This window comes from Oncorhynchus clarkii, chromosome 20 (genome assembly GCF_045791955.1).
Source record: "Oncorhynchus clarkii lewisi isolate Uvic-CL-2024 chromosome 20, UVic_Ocla_1.0, whole genome shotgun sequence".
NCBI lineage: Eukaryota > Metazoa > Chordata > Actinopteri > Salmoniformes > Salmonidae > Oncorhynchus > Oncorhynchus clarkii.
In genome coordinates, this window is record NC_092166.1 from 53,908,321 (window position 1) to 53,930,860 (window position 22,540).

The following is a 22,540-nucleotide window of genomic DNA, read 5'->3' on the forward strand; positions in this document are numbered from 1 at the left end:
AACATTGGTGCTTCTACACCTGCATTGCTTGCTGTTTGGGGTTTTAGACTGGGTTTCTGTACAGCGCTTTGAGATATCAGCTGATGTTAGAAGGGCTTTATAAATACATTTGATTTGATTTTGATTTGATTTGATGTTGCAATACGAGAGTGCATCCAGTTCCCTATGAAATGACTCCCTGTTAAACAAGCAAAACAGATCAGCGCGCTTAAGACATTTTTATTGATTAACATTCGGGATCATACGTAATATATAGCCAAGTCTGTACCCGCTGGTGTCGACAAATTGCGTATCTGCTTTCACTGGACATCTTCATAGGTTTTAAACTATCAGACAGAAAAAGCACATTGTGGAAGTGTTAGTTATCACTTAGCAGTGGCTATGGAGGAGAACAGAGCTCTTGGAACTTTCAGACATATCGCATTGGCCCAACTCTCTATGTACACTAATTGTACAAAACATTAGGAACACCTGTTCTTTCCATGACATAGACTGACCTGGTTAAAACTACGATCCCTTATTGAAGTGCCTTTGAACGGGGTATGGTAGTAGGTACCAGGCGCACCGGTTTGAGTGTGTCAAGAACTGCAACACTCTTGGGTTTTTCACACACTACAGTTTCCCATGGGTATCAAGAATGGTCCAGCCAAAGGACATCCAGCCAGCTTGGCACAACTGTGGGTGGCATTGGAGTCAACATGGGCTAGCATACCTTTGGAACGCTTTTATCACCTTGTAGAGTCCATGCCCCAACAAATGGAGGCTGTTCTGAAGGGGGTACAACTCAATGTTAGGAATGTATTCCTACTGTTTTGCACATTCTCCGATGTGCACTACCTCTGAACCTTTTCACTTTACATTTATGAACAAGCCTGCTGTGTCAAGACATACACACACACACACACACACTTCTTCTACACATATCCAGAGGAGGTTCTGGGTTCATCACTGCAGAATTAAGCAATAAGTCCAGAGGGGGGTGTGGTATTATATGGCCTATATATCACAAACCCCTGAGGTGCCTTATTGCTATTATAAACTGGATACGAAAGCAAAAGTCAAACTAATTGTTTTGTCATACCTGTGTTATACGGTCTGAAAAACCACACCTTTCAGCATTCAGGGCTCGAACCACCCAAAATATAATGACTGATAGAGATCGTTCCAGAACAGTGATTTTTTGCATATACAGCAGGTTAACTAACCTTATGTCACTTCTCCCATTACAGCTGGCCATATTTGGTTATTTAAAGCATCCTCGCCTGCTCTCATTGCTTTAACTGTAAACAAAGCTTCAGAACTGTGAGGTCAGCTCAGACGTCGTTGTTTTTTTTTTTTTATGCAAAAACTGAATTAGCATTTTTTGTTTCCCCCTTTTAACTCTCCCCTTTTTCACTACTTCATCACAGACGTCGTAACTGAGTAACTTCCCGAACGTACCAATGCCTTATTTCACTTGCTGAGAAATGTGTTCACATTTTTACCTTTGCCACACTTGTCCTTTAGCAATACCATCTGTCCTTTTCTCTCATATCCCATTTCTTCATCTCTCATGCCCCTTAGTCATCTCATCCCATATCTTGGTCAATCACATTCTCCTTCCACACTATATTCCCCCCACATCTGCTTGACCACTAGTCATTCCCCTGTACTTTTTCTGTAATCCCTCTGTCCTGTACTCTCTCCCTGTTGTTCTTTCTCTGACTGTTCTCTCTCTTCCCTCTCTCCCTCGTTGCCTTCCCTCCCAGGTTGGGAGAGTCAGTTGTTGGAGACAGGCTTCCTTTGGATATGCCTGTGTGGTGTCTGTCCCTGCCCCCCTCGCTCATCTCCATCTGGACCTTCCGCTGGCTCATCGTCCGCATAATTCCGGGCGCCGGGATTGATAAACACACACACACACACACACACACACACACACACACACACACACACACACACACACACACACACACACACACACACACACACACACACACACACAGGCAGGCACAGACTCATACGCACACATGTACACATCTATTACACTGACACACATATCGCCAGTCCTTCATATTTGTATGGGCAAAGTGGGGCAAAGTGGGGCAAATGGACACTCGCCTGAATTCACCTCAAAGTCTGTGGAAAAACACAGAATTTCTAGTGATTTGTCATTCACTGTGTTTATATTAAAAGTGTACTGGGCTTTGGATAAATGCAAATATGGAACCAGTCAGGCAACTTTTGTGACTCTCTTATGGTTTCCATAGTGGAGAGATGGAACACCGAACCCAGACTAACCCAGCACAATTGTCTGCCAGAACTTGGGGGTTGAAACTTGCCACAATGCTCAGTGTTTTTTCAATTAGGCCCATAAAGAGGACAGAGCAACTAGGGGACTATATGTTCTGTCAGCTAACCTCAGTTTCAAGAGTATGATTGACTTGAAATGCTTACTTGAACTAATTTCCCCTAGACACAAAGTTATTAAAAACAAAGCAAGTCCCCTTAGACACAGCTGAGGCCTAACCAATAAACAGCCTATTAATTGTGGGATAATCAATTTTATTGTGGTTGGGGTAGGATACAAATGTTTTTTTAAATATAATTGAAAGCATATAGTTTTGGTCTTTAGATGACATGAGGTTAAAGCTTAAACCTTTTTGGAAATGATAGACAAAGTCTGAAGTTCCTTAGATTGACACTGGCAGTGTAAATACAGTGTAGTATAGTTCAAAGCCCATGCTACAGTCACTCAGTGTTGGTTCTGTAAGTGTTGGTTAGACTAGGTCAGGGTAATCTATCCCTTGGTCTGTGTTGACCTCTGTTGAGAACCCTTAAGTGAAGTGGGTGTAACCAGTAAGATTCAAAGGAACCCTAAGTAAGAAACTCGATCCAGAGCGGTTTCATGTTTGGATTTCGAACGCGTCAGATCATAACCCAGTTCGTTGATTTGGATTTGTCTTATTTCTCAATGTCTAATACCAGTCAGTATTATCCAAACTGCTCCGTATGCTGTCAAATTATTTCAAATGTAATAATTGTGCTATTGAGGACATAACAAAAATATATTTGATCATTTCCTTCAGCAGATTCATCTAAACAGATTCTACATTTTTCACGACTTTAGAATTAAGGCCCTCCCTCACATGCTGAAAATATCCTTCCTGGCAACACACTACTTTCTCTTCCCCTGTTCCTTAATGGTTCCACTTTTGCTTTCACGTCCTGAGCTAAGTTTGTGCGTGCGTAAGCATCTCCTTCAATTTGCTATCCAGGCTGTTAGCATCAGAGTTTTTAAGTCCAGGCGGTTAGCTAAGTGGTGTTAATGGGATCTGATGCACAGGGCAGTGTCTGTTTAAGCTGTGAAATATAATCATAGTAATCAGGGTTCCAGTGGGCCGGTGTGGTGCCCAATGACTGGGTGTGATATAGTTTGGACCTGGCCAGTTAACTAGCTGTCTCACAGCCACACCATGACGTGTCACATCTCACACTCTTGCAGGAGGAGCGGTAGGAAGAGTGCACCAGGCAATGATGGAGAGCATTTGCACATAAATGATCTTCAGCCAACAGAATTCAGTCTTACATTGTTCCTCTCTGTAGCTTGTTTCTGCATTATATTGTGCATCTCCCCTCAGGCTCATGTTGATTTGAAGAAGTCCAGTAAAGTGCATGTCTGGTTGGACCGTGTCATTCTACTTAGGGGTGATCAGAGACAGCAGTGGGGTCAAACTGTGGACCCCAGCTCCTACCTTTGAACATAAACATGGATTTTATCAAACAAAACTATGCTACATTTTATCTCTCGGGCCCTCAGGATGACAAATCAGAGCAAGATTCCTGAATGTAAGAACATTATTTACCTTGAGGTGAATGTGTCAAACCAGTCTCCTCAAGCAATAGCATGTAATTTTTTTCACTGTAATAGCTACTGTTAATTGGACACTGCAGTTAGATTAACAAGAATTTAAGCTGTCTGCCCATATAAGACATGTCTATGTCCCAGAAAGTTGGCTGTTGTATACAGTCATTCTAGTCACATTAGCGCAAGATAGCAACAACCATCCCAGTTTCGGGACACCCATCCCGTAGAGGTTTAAGTGGAATTAAACACAAAACTCTGTCAAAGTGGAAGAAAAATGTTAACTTTTTAAAATTAATGCTAAATAAAACACTAATATATTTTGATTAGATAAATATTCAACCGCCTGAGTCAATACATTAAAATCACTTTTGGCAGCCATTACAGCTGTGAGTCTTTCTGGGTAACTCTACTAAGATTTTCGCAAACCTGAATTGTACAATACAGTATTTGCCCATTTTATTATTAAAAATATTCTTCAATCTCTGTCAAGTTGGTGGTTGATCATTACTAAACAGACATTTTCAAGTCTTGCCACAGATTTTCAAGACAATTTAAGTAAAAACTGTAACTAAGCCACTCTGGAACATTCAATATCGGTAATCAATATTGGTAATCCCTGAGCAGTTTCCTTTCTCTCCATCATATAAATTAGGAAGGATGTCTTTATCTTTGTAATGACTGGGTGTATTGATACACCATCCAAAGTGTAATTAATAACTTCACCATGCTCAAAGGGATATTCAATGTCTGCTTTTTATTTTTACCCATCTACCCTTCTTTGCGAGGCATTGGAAAACCTCCCTGGACTTGGTCATTGAATCTGTGCTTGAAATTCACTGCTCGACAGAGGGACCTTACAGATACTGTATGTGTGGGGTACAGAGATGGGGTAGTAATTTTAAAAATCATGTTAACCACCATTATAGCACAGTGAGTTCATGCAACTTATCTTACTTGTTAAGTTTTTTTTTTACTCCTTTAGTTATTTAGGCTTTCCATTTTTATTAATTTGTAAACATTTCTAAAAACATAATTCCACTTGACATTATGGGGTATTGTCACACCCTGACTTTAGTATTCTTTGTTTTCTTTATTATTTTGGTTAGGTCAGGGTGTGACATGGGTGATGTATGTGTTTTTGTACTGTCTACTGTTTTTGTATGTTTATGGGGTGGTCACTAATCTAGGTGTTTTGTATGTCTATGGTTGCCTAGATTGGTTCTCAATTAGAGGCAGCTGTTTATTGTTGTCTCTGATTGGGAACCATATTTAGGCAGCCCTATTCCTTGGGTAATTTGTGGGTCATTGTCTTTGTATTAGTTGCTTGTGTCTGCACTTATATTATATTGTGTCACTTTCGGTTTATTGTTTTGTAAGTTTGTTTAGTGTTTCTTCGTCTTCATTAAAGAAGTGTGTATTCATCTTACGCTGCGCCTTGGTCTCCTCCATACATCGAACGTGACAGATATTGTGTTTAGATCAGTGACACAATCTCAATTTAATCCATTTTTAATTCAAGCTGTAACACAACACAATGTGGAAAGTCAAGATTGTGAATACTTTCTCACTGCACTGTACATGTGAAGTATTGAATTGGCCAAATGTATTGAATACAATTGAAATACACTCCAACGTATATTGCGTAATTTATGTCAAATGTATATCACAATATACAGTGCAATTGTAAAGTATTCAGACTCCTCGACACATTTTGTTACATTAAAGGCCTTATTCTAAAATGGATAAAGGAAAACAATTTCCTCATCAATCTACACACAACACCCCATAATGACATAGCAAAAACAGATTTTAGATTTTTTTGCAAATGTATTAAATATTTAAAAAATGAAATAATGTTTACATAAGTATTCAGACCTCTGACTCTGTTCTTTGTTGAAGCACCTTTGGCAGCGATTACAGACTTGATTCTTCATGGGTATGACTCTACAAGCTTGACACACCTGTATTTGGGGAGTTTCTCCCATTCTTCTCTGCAGATCCCCTCAAGCTGTGTCAGGTTGGATGAGGATTGACGCTGCACAGCTATTTTAGGTCTCTTCAGATATGTTCGATTGGGTTCAAGTCTGGGCTCTGGCTGGGCCATTCAGAAACTTGTCCCGAAGTCACTGATGCTCTGTCTTAGCTGTGTGCTTAGGGTCGTTGTCTCATTGGAAGGTGAACCTTCGCCCCAGTCTGAGGTCCTGAGTGCTCTGGAGCAGGTTTTCATCAAGGACCTCTCTGTACATTGCTCCATCTTTCCCTCGATCCTGACTAGTCTCCCAGTCCCTGCCGCTGAACAACATCCCCACAGCATGATGCTGCCATCACCATGCTTTACCGTAGGGATGGTGTCAGGTTTCCTCCAGACGTGATGCTTGGCATTCAGGCCAAATAGTTTAATCTTGGTTTCATCAAATCAAATTTTATTTGTCACATGTGCCAAATACTTACTTACAAGCCATTAACCAACAATGCAGTTCAAGAAAGAGTTAAGAAAATATTTACTAAATAATCAAAAGTGAAAAGTAACACAATAAAATAACAATAACGAGGCTATATTAAGGGGGTGCCGTGACCACGTCAATGTGTGGGGGTATAGGTTAGTTGAGGTAATTTGTACATGTAGGTAGGGGTAAAGTCACTATGCATAGATAATAAACAGTGAGTTGTCAATGTAGATAGTCCGGGTGGCCATTTGATTAATTGTTCAGCAGTCGTATGGCTTGGGGGTAGAAGGAGTCTTTTGGACCTAGACTTGGCACTCCGGTACTGATTGCCATGCGGTAGCAGAGAACAGTCTATGACTTGGGTGACTGGAGTCCTTGACAATTTTTTGGGGCCTCCTTCTGACACTGCCTAGTATATAGGTCCTGGATGTCAGGAAGCTTGGCCTCTGTGATGTACTGTGCCGTACGCACTACCCTCTTTAGCGCCTTACGGTCGGATGCCGAGTAGTTGATGTACCAGGCAGTGATACAACCGGTCAGGATGCTCTCGATGGTGCAGCCGTAGAACTTTTTGAGGATCTGGGGACCCATGCCAAATCTTTTCAGTATCCTGAGGGGGTAAAGGGGTTGTCGTACCCTGTTCACGACTGTCTTAGTGTGTTTGGACCGTGATAGTTTGTTGGTGACATGCACACCAAGTAATTTAAACTCTCAACCCACTCCACTACAGCCTCGTTGATGTTAATGGGGACCTGTTCGGCTCTTCTTTTCCTATAGTCCTCAATCAGCTCTTTTGCCTTGGAGACAGGTTATTGTCCTGGCACCACACTCATCTCATCGTTGTCAGTGATTAGGCCTACCACTGTTGTGTCGTCAGCAAACTTAATGATGGTGTTGGAGTTGTGGGTGAACAGGGAGTACAAGAGGGGACAAAGCATGCCCCCCTGAGGGGCCCCCGTGTTGAGGATCAGCGTAGCAGATGTGCTGTTGCCTACCCTTACAACCTGGGGCCGGTCCGTCAGGAAGTCCAGGATCCAGAGGGAGGTGTTTAGTCCCAGGGTCATTAGCTTAGTGATGATCTTTGTGGGCACTATGGTGTTGAACACTGAGCTGTAGTTAATGAACAGTGTTCTCACATAGGTGTTCCTTTTGTCCAGGTGGGAAAGGGCGGTGTGGAGTGCGATGGAGATTGAGTCATCTGTTGGGGCAGTATGTGAATTGGAGTGGGTCAAGGGTTTTCTGGATGATGGCATTGATGAGAGCCATGACAGCCTTCCAAAGCACTTCATGGCTACCGACATGAGCGCTACAAGGTGGTAGTCATTTAGGCAGGTTACATTCACACTTTTGGTCTGCTTGAAATATGTAGGTATTACAGACTGGGTCAGGGACAGGTTGAAAATGTCAGTGAAGACAATTGCCAGTTGGTCTACGCGTGCTCTTAGTATAAGTCCTGGTAATCTGTCTGGCCCCGCAGCCTTGTGAATGTTGACCTGCGGAACAGCTGACGCACAGACGTGCGGAACAGCTGGTGCTCTCCTGCATGCTTCAGTGTTGCTTGCCTCAGAGCATAAAAAGCATTTAGCTTGTCTGGTAGGCCCGCGTTACTGGGTAGCACCCGGCTGAGTTTCCCTTTTGTAGTCAGACCAGAGAATCTTGTTTATCATGGTACGAGTCCTTTCGGTTCCATTTGGCAAACTCCAAGAAGGTTGTCATGTGCCTTTTACTGATGAGTGGCTTTCGTCTGGCCACTCTATCATAAAGGCCTAATTGGTGGAGTGCGGCAGAGATGGTTGTCCTTCTGGAAGGTTATCCCATCTCCACAGAGGAACGCTGGAGGTCTGTCAGTGACCATCATGTTTTCAGTCACCTCCCTTCACCCCCGATTTCTTGGTACACTTCCCCAGATCTGTGCCTTGAAACAATCCTGTCTCGGAGCTCTACGGACAATTCCTTCGGCCTCATGACTTGGTTTTTGCAATGACATGCACTGTCAACTGTGGAACCTTATATAGACAGGTGTGTGCCTTTCCAAATCATGTCCAATCAACTTGTAGAAACATCTGAAGGATGATCAATGGGATCAGGTTGCACCCAAGCTTAATTTCGAGTCTCATAGCAAAGGGTCTGAAAATGTATGTAATTAAGGTTTTTCTGTTTTTTATTTGTAAGAAATGTGCAAAAAAATATATGGGTATTGTGTGTAGCTTGATGAGATTTTTTATTTAATCAATTTTAGAATAAGGCTCTAGTAACAAAATGTGGAAAAAGTCAAGGGGTCTGAGTACTTTCCGAATACACTATGTTAACTGTATGCATTACAATTTGTATCTAATGTATTTCGAAATACATTAAAGAATATAGTTTCGAATATATTTTGTGTATTTACTGATATTTTTTGCAAAATATATTTCAACATGCATGTAAATGTATTTTTAACTAATATATTTTTAAATTAAAGAGTAGGTAGCATAAACTTAACAAATGGATTTGCATTACTATATGCATCAAATGTTCCAAAGCAAGGTTAAACCTCACTTCTCAATTTTTCAAGTTATTACCATGAAACCGATCAGAATTCCGAAGTCATGCCGGAAAATGTTTTTGCCGAGCATGACGTAATATGGATGACTGGGTAAGCCAGTAACTTCAAATGTGTAACTTTAAATTAAACCAATCATTTGTACTCATGACTAGTTTCAATTGAATTTTCAGCCAACTTACAAGCAAATACGTATGTATTGTTAAAAATCAGCTTGCAAGGTTCCTAACCAACTAACCTGCTAATGTTATCCCTGCTGTGGAAATGATCACAGTAGCGTGCTAGTACAAAGCCAAGGTTGACAAACTCTGGTAGACTACACCAAGAACAGGTCATGCAGCCCCCATGTGTGGGGAATCTGATTGGTTGCCGATTGGTTGTTTACATCACACCTCCTCCTGAATGGTGGATTGTAGCTCACTGATGCCAACACTGCATGGCTGGTGGCTAACATTAGCCATCTTGAGCTAGCTAATGCAGAGTATTCACATATTGTGAAGTGAAATCTAGGGGTATAATATATTGGATTTGAAAAAAGTCAACTGTTTTGAGGGTGACATTTCAACCACAGGATTATGTCATTGTAACCAATTTTCAACAGCCAAACCTTGAAGAAAATGTATTGAATTTGTACCTTTGAAACAACGTCAGATCTTCAACGTTATAAAAACGTTCACTAAAAAATGAATAGGCTGGGCAGCAAGTCCTATTGCAGAGTTCCTTTACAGCTATGCATTTGGTCTCCCATCCAGGGTTCTAACCAAGCCCAGCTTTTACATTCATCACTGACTACTACCAATGTGCTATCACGAGAACGATTATTGAAAGACCTCTTAATAACTAAATATCTTCAATGTTAATAAATGTAACCATACTTTATAAGTCACATATCATCAACAACACTATTTAGGCCTATATAGCATTTGCAAAGTCGTCAACAGCAATTGTTTCAATTCAACCTGGGAACTAAAAATACACAATAAATATAGGCATTTGGTTTCAAGCTTTGTTTGATTTTTTCGATCTCAACCAAAAATCAAAGTTCAAGAATAGGACAAAATCAAACTTTAATTGAAGTGCATTTAAAGTTTTGATTGTATACGATTTAGTGCTATTCATTAACTTTGATTTTTGGTTTAGATGGAGACGTGAATCCCAACATATAAATTATTAATTTGTAGACAAACTGGAACTTGTTGACAATTCAATACCACTTTTAATACAGGAAATGGCCTATTCACTTGTTGACAAGTTAACAAATAATGTTGGATTCACGTCGCCAACTGAATCATGTGGCCCTTTTTTTCCATTTTTGCCTGAAATGACATACCCAAATCTAACTTCCTGTAGCTCAGGCTCTGAAGCAAGGATATGCATATTCTTGGTAACGTTTGAAAGGAAACGTGAAATTAATGTAGGAGAATATAACACAATAGATCTGGTAAAAGATAATACAAAGAAAAAAAACATCCGTTCTCTTGTATTTTTTTGTACCATCATCTATGAAATACAAGAGAAAGACCATCATGTATTATTCCAGCCCAGGTCCAGCAGTGTATGTGCAAAGTTTTAGACTGATCCAATGAACCATTGCATTTCTGTTCTAAAATGTCTATCAAGACTGCCCAAATATGCCAATTATTTTTATTAATGACTTTTTATGTTCAAAATTGTGCACTCTAATCAAACAATAACATGGTATTATTTCACTGTAATAGACACTGTAAATTGTACAGTGCAGTTAGATTAACAAGAATTTTCTTGTTTACTTACAACCTCGCATTAGCCTATGTTAGCTCTTGGAAGGGACACCAATCCCGAAGGAGTTTTAATAGTAATACATCCATGGAAATGTTTTGAGGTTAGCCTACTATGACTATACATGTATTCTGTAATCATAAAGTATGCATGTTCAAGATAGCATGCAAAGTTCTCAGGGTTGTAGAGCTCTTCATAATTGCTGTAATCTGCTGGAGTCTAGAACAGCATTGATCACTTACACTATGTACTTTGAATGTAATCTCAAATGCAATCCAGGTCATTTAGTTGTGCTATTAGATGAAGCACAGTGCTAACACTAAGTTGTTTAACTTTTTTTTTTTTGGGGGGGGGGGGGGGGGGGGGGATTAAACAAACTTCTGGCTGTCTTTCTGAGCTGGTGAATGAAGGTTGAAATCTCATTGGTCAATGTCTCAACTAAATATTACCTGCATTTCCACATTGAAGTTACGGGTTGTGCCCTGCACACTGTTCTTACTTTGGTGAGTAAAAACTCATGTTTCCTGACCTTTAAAATATTGGCCAAATCATATTGGAAAGAAATGGTGACTGTCTTGACAACGTAACTCTTTGGCATCACATGCACTTATGTCAGTCTCATTAATACTGCAGAACTGGCAGTGTACAAGCTTAACCTATAATCACAGAACAAACCATAACATTAACTGGCATGACAATCTGTGTTATGTGAGCCAAATAAGCACTATGACAAAGCCACACCCCCAAGTTATCTAATAGGCTGCCGCTGCTACAGTATGTCTTTTTTCAAATGCATTTTTATTGAACTTGACACATAACAAAAGCACACTAAAAACCCAAACATGAATCAAAATGACTGCAAATGTCTTTCATGTGCGTATGACAAATAAACAGACAAACTTGATGAGAGTCCAACGGACAGAACTTGTACTAGGTCGTTTCACGAAATGAACGCTTTTTGCACACCATTATTTTACCCTTTGTGTGTATACTTTACTGTATGTATACTTGGGATATTGCTTTTCAACAGTAAAAGTTAAACAATTGCTGGTGGACTTTTTTAAGTGGAAATGATGCACCAATATTGCATTTTAAAATCCTGCTTGAAGTGCCCTTTTAATATATACTACCTGGATAATTCAATAAATCTAATTTTCAATATGAATAAGACTTGCTTAAGTGCCAAATTCTGCATTTTATAAAGCACCTTTCTACCAACTGAGGTACTCAAAACGCTTGACATAAACTCAGCAAAATAATAAACATCCTTTCACTGTCAACTGCATTCATTTTCAGTGTAAATATTTGTATGAACATAACAAGATTCAACAATTGAGACATAAACTGTACAAGTTCCACAGACATGTTACTAACAGAAATTGAACAATGTGTCCCTGACCAAAGGGGGGAGGTCCAAATCAAAAGTAACCGTCAGTATCTGGTGTGGCCACCAGCTGCATTACGTACTACAGTGCATCTCCTCCTCATGGACTGCACCAGATTTTCCAGTTCTTGCTGTGAGATGTTACCCCACTCTTCCTCCAAGGCACCTGCAAGTTCCCGGACATTTCTGGGGGGAATAGCCCTAGCCCTCACCCTCCGATCCAACAGGTCCCAGACGTGATCAATGGGATTGAGATCTAGGCTCTTCGCTGGCCATGGCAGAACACTGACATTCCTGTCATGCAGGAAATCATGCACAGAACGAGCAGTATGGCTGGTAGCATTGTCATGCTCGAGGGTCATGTCAGGATGAGCCTGCAGGAAGGGTACCATGTGATGGAGGAGGATGTCTTCCCTGTAATGCACAGCGTTGAGATTACCTGCAATGACAACAAGCTCAGTCCGATGATGCTGTGACACACCGCCACAGACCATGATGGACCCTCCACCTCCAAATCGATCCCGCTCCAGAGTACAGGCCTCAGTGTAACGCTCATTTCTTAGACGATAATCGTTCCTACGATGATAAACGTGAATCTGACCGTTTTACGGATACAAAACCGTCACCCCTGGTAAAACAAAACCGCGACTCGTCAGTGAAGAGCACTTTTGCCAGTCCTGTCTGGTCCAGCGAAGGTGGGTTTGTGAGGACCTGCCTTACAACAGGCCAACAAGCCCTCAGTCCAGCCTCTCTCAGCCTATTGCGGACAGTCTGAGCACTGATGGAGGGATTGTGCGTTCCTGGTGAAATTCGGGCAGTTGCCATCCTGTACCTGTTCCGCAGGTGTGATGTTCAGATGTACCGATCCTGTGCAGGTGTTGTTACACATGGTCTGCCACTTCGAGGACGATCAGCTGTCCGCCCTGTCTCCCTGTAGCACTGTCTTAGGCGTCTCACAGGACGGACATTTCAATTTATTGCCCTGGCCGCATCTGCAGTCCTCATGCCTCCTTGCAGCATGCCTAAGGCTCATTCCCGCAGATGAGCAGGGACCCTGGGCATCTTTCTTTAGGTGTTTTTCAGAGTCAGTAGAAAGGCCTCTTTAGTCTCTTACGTTTTCATAACTGTGACCTTAATTGCCTACCGTCTGTAAGCTGTTAGCGTCTTAATGGCCGTTCCACAGGTGCATGTTCATTAATTGTTTGTGGGAAACAGTGTTTAAACTCTTTACAATGAAGATCTTTGAAGTTATTTGGATTTTTACGAATTATCTTTGAAAGACAGGGTCCTGAAAAAGGGACATTTCTTTGGTTGCTGAGTTTAGGAGCAGGAAACTCACCTCATCCACCACCAATGTGTAGCACCCATCTGGGTGATACACAGTGACCATTTTTGTGCCAGAACGCTCACCACACATCAGCTGTCATAGGTGATGTATGCCTATAAGGAGTTGGATTCGGTGGCCGTGACACCATGGTTAACACCTCTACTTTTACGATAAGAGCCATGGGATTTTTAATGACCACAGTCAGGACAACCGTTTTAACCTCCCATCTGAAAGACAGAACCCTATGCAGGGCAATGTGCCCTTCACTGTCCTGGGGATCTCCTTAGACTAGAGGGAAGAGTGCCCTCTACTGGTCCTCTTACACCACTTCCAGCAGCATCTGGTCTTCCATCCAGGGACCAACCCTGCTTAGCGTCAGAGGCAAGCCAGCAGTGGGATGCAGGGTGGTATGCTGCTGGCAAAAGAAACAAACAATCCCTTTGTGCACCCTCTGTGACTTCGAGGAAGATTTTAACCCACTAACCCCCCAAAATACTCTAACGTTTTCACCATCTTTATAAAGCCCCAGTTATTTTGTTGCTTTGTCAAAGTTCTTTCTGAAGATCATTATTTAATGCGATTCATTTACGAATGTCCCTCATTTTAAGGTCAACCCTGTTACTTGAACTGAACTCTTGTTTTAATGTTGTGAAACTATTCCTTTGAATAAATGTATTTTTTTTTAAATTAACGTCTAATAGTCAAATCATAGTTTAAAAGTAGGTGAGCTGGTTCTAATTTTTTTAATATTTTTGTGGTGTAACGCGCCAACCCTGTTAACCATAGACAGGCTAGGACTGTTTTTGAATCTTTTGTGAATCTTGAATTCAATTACCCTTCCCTGTTGCACACAAGCTTCCATTCCCCCTGTCACAAGGGTATTCATGGCTGACTTTAAGTAGTAATTACCAGTTGGAGGTCAGTTCAAGTGGATTTTTCCCAGATGTGGTAAATTCTCGCTTTCCACATGGTTATGAACACACCATAATTCCGTCAACCATCCACTGTAGCGCCGTATAATACCACTCATTGGAAGCACAAGACCTAGACCTACACTTTTACATATTGTGGAGCGTTGTACGATGTAAGGTTTCTGTTATAATTCAATAAAAATACATATAAAACCGCCTAGTGCCTGATATCGGGCACAATTTTCCCCCGTTATTTATTTAAGCCGAAGAGGCACTTATAGTCTTTATTTTCTATACATTCGTATTATATTGTTAAAATTTCATAGGTATGACTGTTCTCAATTGACGCAAGGCCATACTCGTCTTTCACAAGACACTGCCACTGGCCATTGTCATATGTGATGGCATATCACTACACATTAAATAAACAGGAATGACACACTCACTCACAGTTGCACAAACAGAGCTGTGAGCAAACCACTCCCCAAAACATTTGAATGAGCCGCCTCCCCTACATTTTAATTGTCACTAAAAGTGAAGAAAAACACTTGTGAACTGTAAACAACCATTTTGAAGAGCTCCGAGGGTGATTTGAGTCATTATGAACCCACATACAGTGCCTTGCGAAAGTATTCGGCCCCCTTGAACTTTGCGACCTTTTGCCACATTTCAGGCTTCAAACATAAAGATATAAAACTGTATTTTTTTTGTGTGAATCAACAACAAGTGGGACACAATCATGAAGTGGAATGACATTTATTGGATATTTCAAACTTTTTTAACAAATCAAAAACTGAAAAATTGGGCGTGCAAAATTATTCAGCCCCTTTACTTTCAGTGCAGCAAACTCTCTCCAGAAGTTCAGTGAGGATCTCTGAATGATCCAATGTTGACCTAAATGACTAATGATGATAAATACAATCCACCTGTGTGTAATCAAGTCTCCGTATAAATGCACCTGCACTGTGATAGTCTCAGAGGTCCGTTAAAAGCGCAGAGAGCATCATGAAGAACAAGGAACACACCAGGCAGGTCCGAGATACTGTTGTGAAGAAGTTTAAAGCCGGATTTGGATACAAAAAGATTTCCCAAGCTTTAAACATCCCAAGGAGCACTGTGCAAGCGATAATATTGAAATGGAAGGAGTATCAGACCACTGCAAATCTACCAAGACCTGGCCGTCCCTCTAAACTTTCAGCTCATACAAGGAGAAGACTGATCAGAGATGCAGCCAAGAGGCCCATGATCACTCTGGATGAACTGCAGAGATCTACAGCTGAGGTGGGAGACTCTGTCCATAGGACAACAATCAGTCGTATATTGCACAAATCTGGCCTTTATGGAAGAGTGGCAAGAAGAAAGCCATTTCTTAAAGATATCCATAAAAAGTGTCGTTTAAAGTTTGCCACAAGCCACCTGGGAGACACACCAAACATGTGGAAGAAGGTGCTCTGGTCAGATGAAACCAAAATTGAACTTTTTGGCAACAATGCAAAACGTTATGTTTGGCGTAAAAGCAACACAGCTGAACACACCATCCCCACTGTCAAACATCGTGGTGGCAGCATCATGGTTTGGGCCTGCTTTTCTTCAGCAGGGACAGGGGAGATGGTTAAAATTGATGGGAAGATGGATGGAGCCAAATACAGGACCATTCTGGAAGAAAACCTGATGGAGTCTGCAAAAGACCTGAGACTGGGACGGAGATTTGTCTTCCAACAAGACAATGATCCAAAACATAAAGCAAAATCTACAATGGAATGGTTCAAAAATAAACATATCCAGGTGTTAGAATGGCCAAGTCAAAGTCCAGACCTGAATCCAATCGAGAATCTGTGGAAAGAACTGAAAACTGCTGTTCACAAATGCTCTCCATCCAACCTCACTGAGCTCGAGCTGTTTTGCAAGGAGGAATGGGAAAAAATTTCAGTCTCTCGATGTGCAAAACTGATAGAGACATACCCCAAGTGACTTACAGCTGTAATCGCAGCAAAAGGTGGCGCTACAAAGTATTAACTTAAGGGGGCTGAATAATTTTGCACGCCCAATTTTTCAGTTTTTGATTTGTTACAAAAAGTTTGAAATATCCAATAAATGTCGTTCCACTTCATGATTGTGTCCCACTTGTTGTTGATTCTTCACAAAAAAATACAGTTTTATATCTTTATGTTTGAAGCCTGAAATGTGGCAAAAGGTCGCAAAGTTCAAGGGGGCCGAATACTTTCGCAAGGCACTGTAGAACCATCAGCCTTGAGGAACCCTCATTTTTTTTGAGTGTAGATGTCATAGCCATGCATTTCTTGAATTTTGTCAGGCATTACATGTATTTGAAATACATTTTATGTGAGTTATGTTTCGTATGAGTGAAATTGAAACCAAACCCCTATCCCGTTTGTTTTTTCATGTCCTTCTTGTATGTGCAGTGTATTGTGACAGTTATCAGCCACAGTTTCACGACCCGATGAAATGCATGCCCAAATTCAACTGCCTGCTACTCATCCCCAGAAGTTAAGATCTGCAGATTATTAGTAGATTTGGATAAAAAAACACCCTGAAGTTTCTAAAACGATTCTTGCTGTGCCATTAGCGTATCACCAGACAGTGTAGCCTGTATGTTTTGAATGTAGGCTAGCAGGTAGTGTTTTACGATTGTCCCATGTCGACCTGCTTGTTCTGGGTTTGGGTAGTGCTAATAATATCCTCAGGGCCTGCTTCCCTCAGCCGGCCCAGTCTCTCTCTCTCTCTCTCTCTCTCGTCCCTGACTTACAGCCATCCAAACCAGCCGTGACACTTTAACCATTCTCTCTCTTTTCCACCATCCCCTACTTTTGTTGGGAGACAGAATAAATCTCAGTGCAACACCCAAACAGAAAATGGAGGGACTTGCTCGCTGTCGTTTGCGCATTTGTGAAGGGCTCCAACCAATGTACATCTGGAGGGCAAGAGTTCTGTTGTTCGGTGTGGATGGACGGAGCCCAGCAATGGACGGAGCCCAGCACTGTGGAATAAAACACTCCAAAAGGAGTTTTATTGCATCGACTCAATTTTGTCATGACCGGGATATTGTTTTTATGGTGACAAATTCGTGGGATAATGGCTGTGGCACCCGCTCTCTCTTTTATGCCTGTTCAAGAAGTATAACTGTTCTCATATTCTCACTTGTGGTGTCAACAATGCAAAGCAGTGCCACAGCGACAACCCCGTCATATAAAAGAAGGAAACGGTTGATGGCTTCAAATAGTTTTGTAATGCCTTATATTTGATAAACCTGTTTACACGTCATTGATTCATTCCTACATTTCTTCAGAATTCCAATATCATTAAAGGCAATTCCGTTAAACAGTTTTTCAAAATGACGTTGCAGTAGAGCCTCCAAGGTTCTCTGGGTAACTGTTTACCTCCATGTTTAGAATATGGCAATTGATAGTACTAAGATCCTCACGACTGAATTGGATGTTGGGCATGTCAACAGTCAACTCCCAATGAGTTATTAACAAAATCCAATGTCCTGATAATTCCAATTTGGCCCCATGATAGGCAGACGTGTCAATGTCGACAGTCTCATGTCCCGGCTGCACTCTCAAAGCGCATCACTGCTTATTTATTTGGCACAATTTTTTTTTATTAAGGACAGAAGTTTGCTCGTATCCCTGCTGCTTTTTCCTGGAGTTGCAGTCTCAGTACCTTTCATTGACTGCCCACTGGGCCCACCGGAAGTACATGGCGCAACTGATCAGTGTCGTTTGAGATTCTGCACAGATTATTACAGCAATTGTGAAGATCTCCACAGACCTGCAATGACCTATGCTTGCTATCTTGAACACGCATGCCTCATATGATTACATAAGGAGACATTTTCTTTTTTTTACAACAACCTCAAAGTGACCATGGATGTGTTACTCATTTTAAGGTTTGTTACAGTAGTTTGTAGTTAAAGAATATGACTAAATCAAATCATACTTTAAATGCACTTCAAATAAAGTTTGATTTGATTTAGTCCTATTCTTTAACGTAGATTTTTGGTTGAGATGGAGTGAATCTGTTAGGTTTTAACGTGGAGATCTCGCAACAGTCATTCTCACGAGAGCTCATTGGTAATAGTCTGAAAGGACAAATATATAGTAACGATGGGCTTGGTTAAAACCCTGGATGGAAGTCAAAATAGTAGCTGTGGATCAATTCTCCAGCAGTAGGTTGCTGCCTTGAAGTTTTTTTTTTCTGATAGTGGATAACACATTAAAGATCTGATGTTGTTTCAAAGGTACAAATTCAACATTTTATTCAAGGTTTTTCTATGTTGAAATTTCACCCGCAAAACAATGCATTTTCCTTGTAGATTCATGAGACAATACGTTGACAAATTACGTTGAAACAATGTTGATTCAACCAGTTTGTGCCCAGTGGGTGTAGTCTTCTCTGTCGAAATAAGGCTTTAAAGCTCTTGACCTCCAAGGGCTGTCTGCAGTTGTAGTCGATTATGGATTGCCAAGACAGACTAGTGCTTCAAACAGCCGTATGGTATACATTTTGATCCTGGGGTTTTCCCTCCACAACTGTGCCATATGAAGTTTATTTCATATGCCCTTTCATTTCATAGGAACATTTTTGATATAATTTCCTGCAGATATCATAATGTCTTATATCAAACACTGCGGTTTGCCATTCCAAGGCCCTCTTTCAGTCAGTGCCATTCAACCCCTCACTTTGACTAGGACTGCTCTCTCTTCAGGCTTTATTCTGGGGCTTAAATTGCAGTTGTTGCACAACAGTGAGTTATTACCCCATAAGAACTGTTGTTAAGATTTGTCATGGTCCTCCAAGCCTTTCATTCATCTTCTCTTTTGGCTTTGTGTGTAGGAACAGAACACAACAGAACAACACTATTATTGAAGTGCACCATGGCACATTGTTAGCACGGGTCACATCTGCTAACGTTTAAGTAGAACAGTCATGATGGCCCTCTGTTGCTGTAGCTAGAAAACAATCCTGTTTAAAATGGCATTAGGACAGCAGGCAGACGGCAGAAGCAGACAACTAAATGTATCCTCGTTAGGTTTATAGCCCAGCTGAGAGGTGGAGGGGACTAGAAGAGGGGGTTGACAGTCATTTTCAAATTAGTGGAATCAAAATTTTCTCTGAGAGAAAATACATTGCCGGCTCCTTTATTAAATTATCTGTAATGTCATAGATGCAAGAATGCTCGCTGATGAATAGCAAAGGTAACCCATGAATTAGGCCCCCACTGTCAGTGAGGGGCCGCATTTACCCTGCTAACCCTCTATCCCTGCTCCCCCAGGGGTATATCAGCTTGCAATATGCAGCCTGATTACACTAATCAGCCTCTATTGCATTAGTGGAGAGGGAGAGGGATGCATTTGGGACTGGTCTGTGGTGCATGAGACCATTTGAGGAGAATGTTACTGTGGGGGAGCTAACCTTTGCATGAGCTCTGACTGAGCCATGTGTGTGGCTGAAAGCACTGGTAACTGCATTGGTTCATAGCTTTCTGCAAAGAAGAGATTGAGTTGTGCCTTTTTGAGTTCTCTGAGGAGGAAACACAAGTCAGACAACAAGTAAAGACTACTTTATCCCCCTTTACTTTATTCTGAGTCAGTCGTAATGCTCTGGTCTTTTGATGGACCACCGAAGAGAATTAGAACTAGCTTTTTATTTTATTTCCATGTATTTCTTTTCCCTTGCTGTCTTTTTTTGTGCTGCTTTTTATGTCCTATAATTGGAGATTAAATCAGAGCCAAATAGCTTAAAGGTTGCACGATATACACTAAATATACAAAACATTAAGAACACCTGCTCTTTTCATGACAGACTGACCAGGTGAATCCAGGTGAACGCTATGATCCCTTATTGATGTCACTTGTTAAATCCACTTCAGTGTAAATTAAGGGGAGGAGACAGGTTAAATAATTATTTTTGAGACATGGATTGTGTATGTGTGCCATTCAGAGGGCGAATGTGCAAGGCAAAAGATTTAAGTGCGTTTGAATGGGATATGGTAGTAGAGCCAGGTGCACCAGTTTGTCAAGATCAGTAGACAACAAAGATCTAAGTGCACCGGTCCATGCAAAACGAACTGGCACACTCAGATCTAGCATGGTGTGGGGATCGAATAAGCAAGCAAGCTACAACCACTCCATTAACACTAAGTGATAATATTTTATATAATATAATATTTTCTTCGCTGAGACAGAATAAAGAAATCACAGGATATGGTCAAGTACCTTCATTCAGAGTGACACATTTTTTAGGTCTCTATATGATGTTGGTCTTTACTGTCTTTTGTGGACAGTGGATTCACTCCTGATGTGTGTAACTCACTCGTGCGTTCATCTCTTGACGTCACATTTCCGAACGCTTTTCCGGCATGACTTCGATCAAATTCGGAAAAAATATATGAATAATATTAATAAAAATATTAATTTCTCCCAAAATGTAAAGTGAAACAGTATGTCGTAATGGGACTTTTAGTTGGGAGGATAAAACCAATCCGAATGTTTAACAGCAACCTAATTTTGCAATCTTCCCTGTAATCACACAAGTCAGCTCTTTTTTCTCATTTACCTCACTTGTCCTTCCTTGTTTTTCTCTTAATTTAATTTGTTGATTTATTTTAATGTGATTATGCACATTAAATCCAGCTTCATATCTGTCAATGCATAGGCAGAAATCCCTCTCTCTCTCTCGGCTCATTAAACTGCTTTAGTAATTGAGAAGATGGCTTTAGGACTCGTCACAAAATTGTCTGCACACTCTCTGGACATGCAGTTTGTCAGCTTGTCTCAGGTCTTCCTATCTAAAAGTCCCTTGTTTTGTTAGTGAATATCATGGAGGCCTAACATATAATATATTGTAACATACATTATTCACTTTGTTTGACATGCAGGGCCAACTACAGGGTGTGCCTTAATACCAGTCTTAGATCTAAGAAAAAATATTATTAACAACTAGAGACCAACAAAGTTTGTAATTAAGGACTTGGTGGACTGTATATTCTTAGGTTTGGTATTGCTTAATGTGTTCGCTCCCAGGTGCTGATCCGAACACAGACGAGACAGGTAAATTACAGTTGAGGTGGGTTTAATGAAGATGAGGATTCACACATTATTGGGCACGATGGCATAGGACCGTGTAGGATGTAGCATGGTGTAACGGTATTTGTCGTCTGAAGAAGAGGAATCATCAGAACAAAGCGCAGCGTGGTAAGTGTTCATGCTTTCTTTACTAACACTATAACAAAATAACAAAGGGAATAACCCAAACAGTCCTGAAAGGTGCAAAACACTAAACAGAAATGTACTACCCACAAAAACCCTGTGGGGAAAAGCTACCTAAGTATGTTTCCCAATCAGAGACAAGGATAGACAGCTGTCCCTGATTGAGAACCCTACCCGGCCAAAACAAAGAAATACAAAAACATAGAAAAAGAACATAGAATGCCCACCTAAATCACACTCTGACCAAACCAAAATAGAGACATAAAAAGCTAGTAGGCACTTCAATGATAGGGCTTGATTGACAGCTTGTATTAACCAACTTGTTTGAGTGGAGTTCTGAACATAAAGGGTACAATAGTGAATGACAAACATGAGCTACAGTGCCTTCAGAAAGTATTCACACCTAGGGCTGTTGTGGTGACCGTATTACCGCCACGCCGCCGTTCACGAGTCACGAAGACAGTCAAATTCCACGTGACTGTTTAGTCACGATAATTAGGCTTCTCCAAGCTCTGATGCTGCTGATGGTCATTAGTAGCCTACCAAACTTGCTAACTGCCTGGCACTCAGCACCTCTAATCACTCTGACATTAATGCAAATGTAATCGCAAATCTAATCAAACACTTCATGTAAGCTCATGTTGTGCAACAATTCTTTAGGCTATGCAATTGCGTGAGGAAAACAGTAATAGCCTCTATTAGAAAGAGAAGGGTCCCATCAGCTTTCTATAGGCTAGGCCTACAATATTTATTTCTCAACTTTCCTAATATTAAGCACATTGGTTATCTTTACAAAAGGAGTATAGCCTACCTGGCTGGCATGAAAATGAACCACGGGAAAAGTGTCCTCCATTTGCTATTTAAGTGCAGAGATGCATATATAGATATATGTATATATGTGGCGTACAGCAGGTCAGCCACCAGGGGGAGACTCGTCGAGGCCTGGTGACAGATGGAGTCCACATCACGAGCGATTGCTCACTCTGCTGGACGTGCCAGGTCTAGACAGGCTCTCCGGCCAGTACTAATTGGGGCTGATTGTGGTTGGAGAGTAATCAAGGGGCTGATTGCTCACCAGCTGGACGAGGCCAGAAG

At 41.1% G+C, this 22,540-nt stretch overlaps 1 pseudogene; it reads left to right on the forward strand.

Annotated features, from left to right (window-relative positions):
* Window positions 1-637: 637 nt before the first annotated feature.
* LOC139377115 (lipase maturation factor 1-like) overlaps window positions 638-22,540 on the forward strand; it is a 47,212-nt pseudogene continuing 25,309 nt past the window's right edge.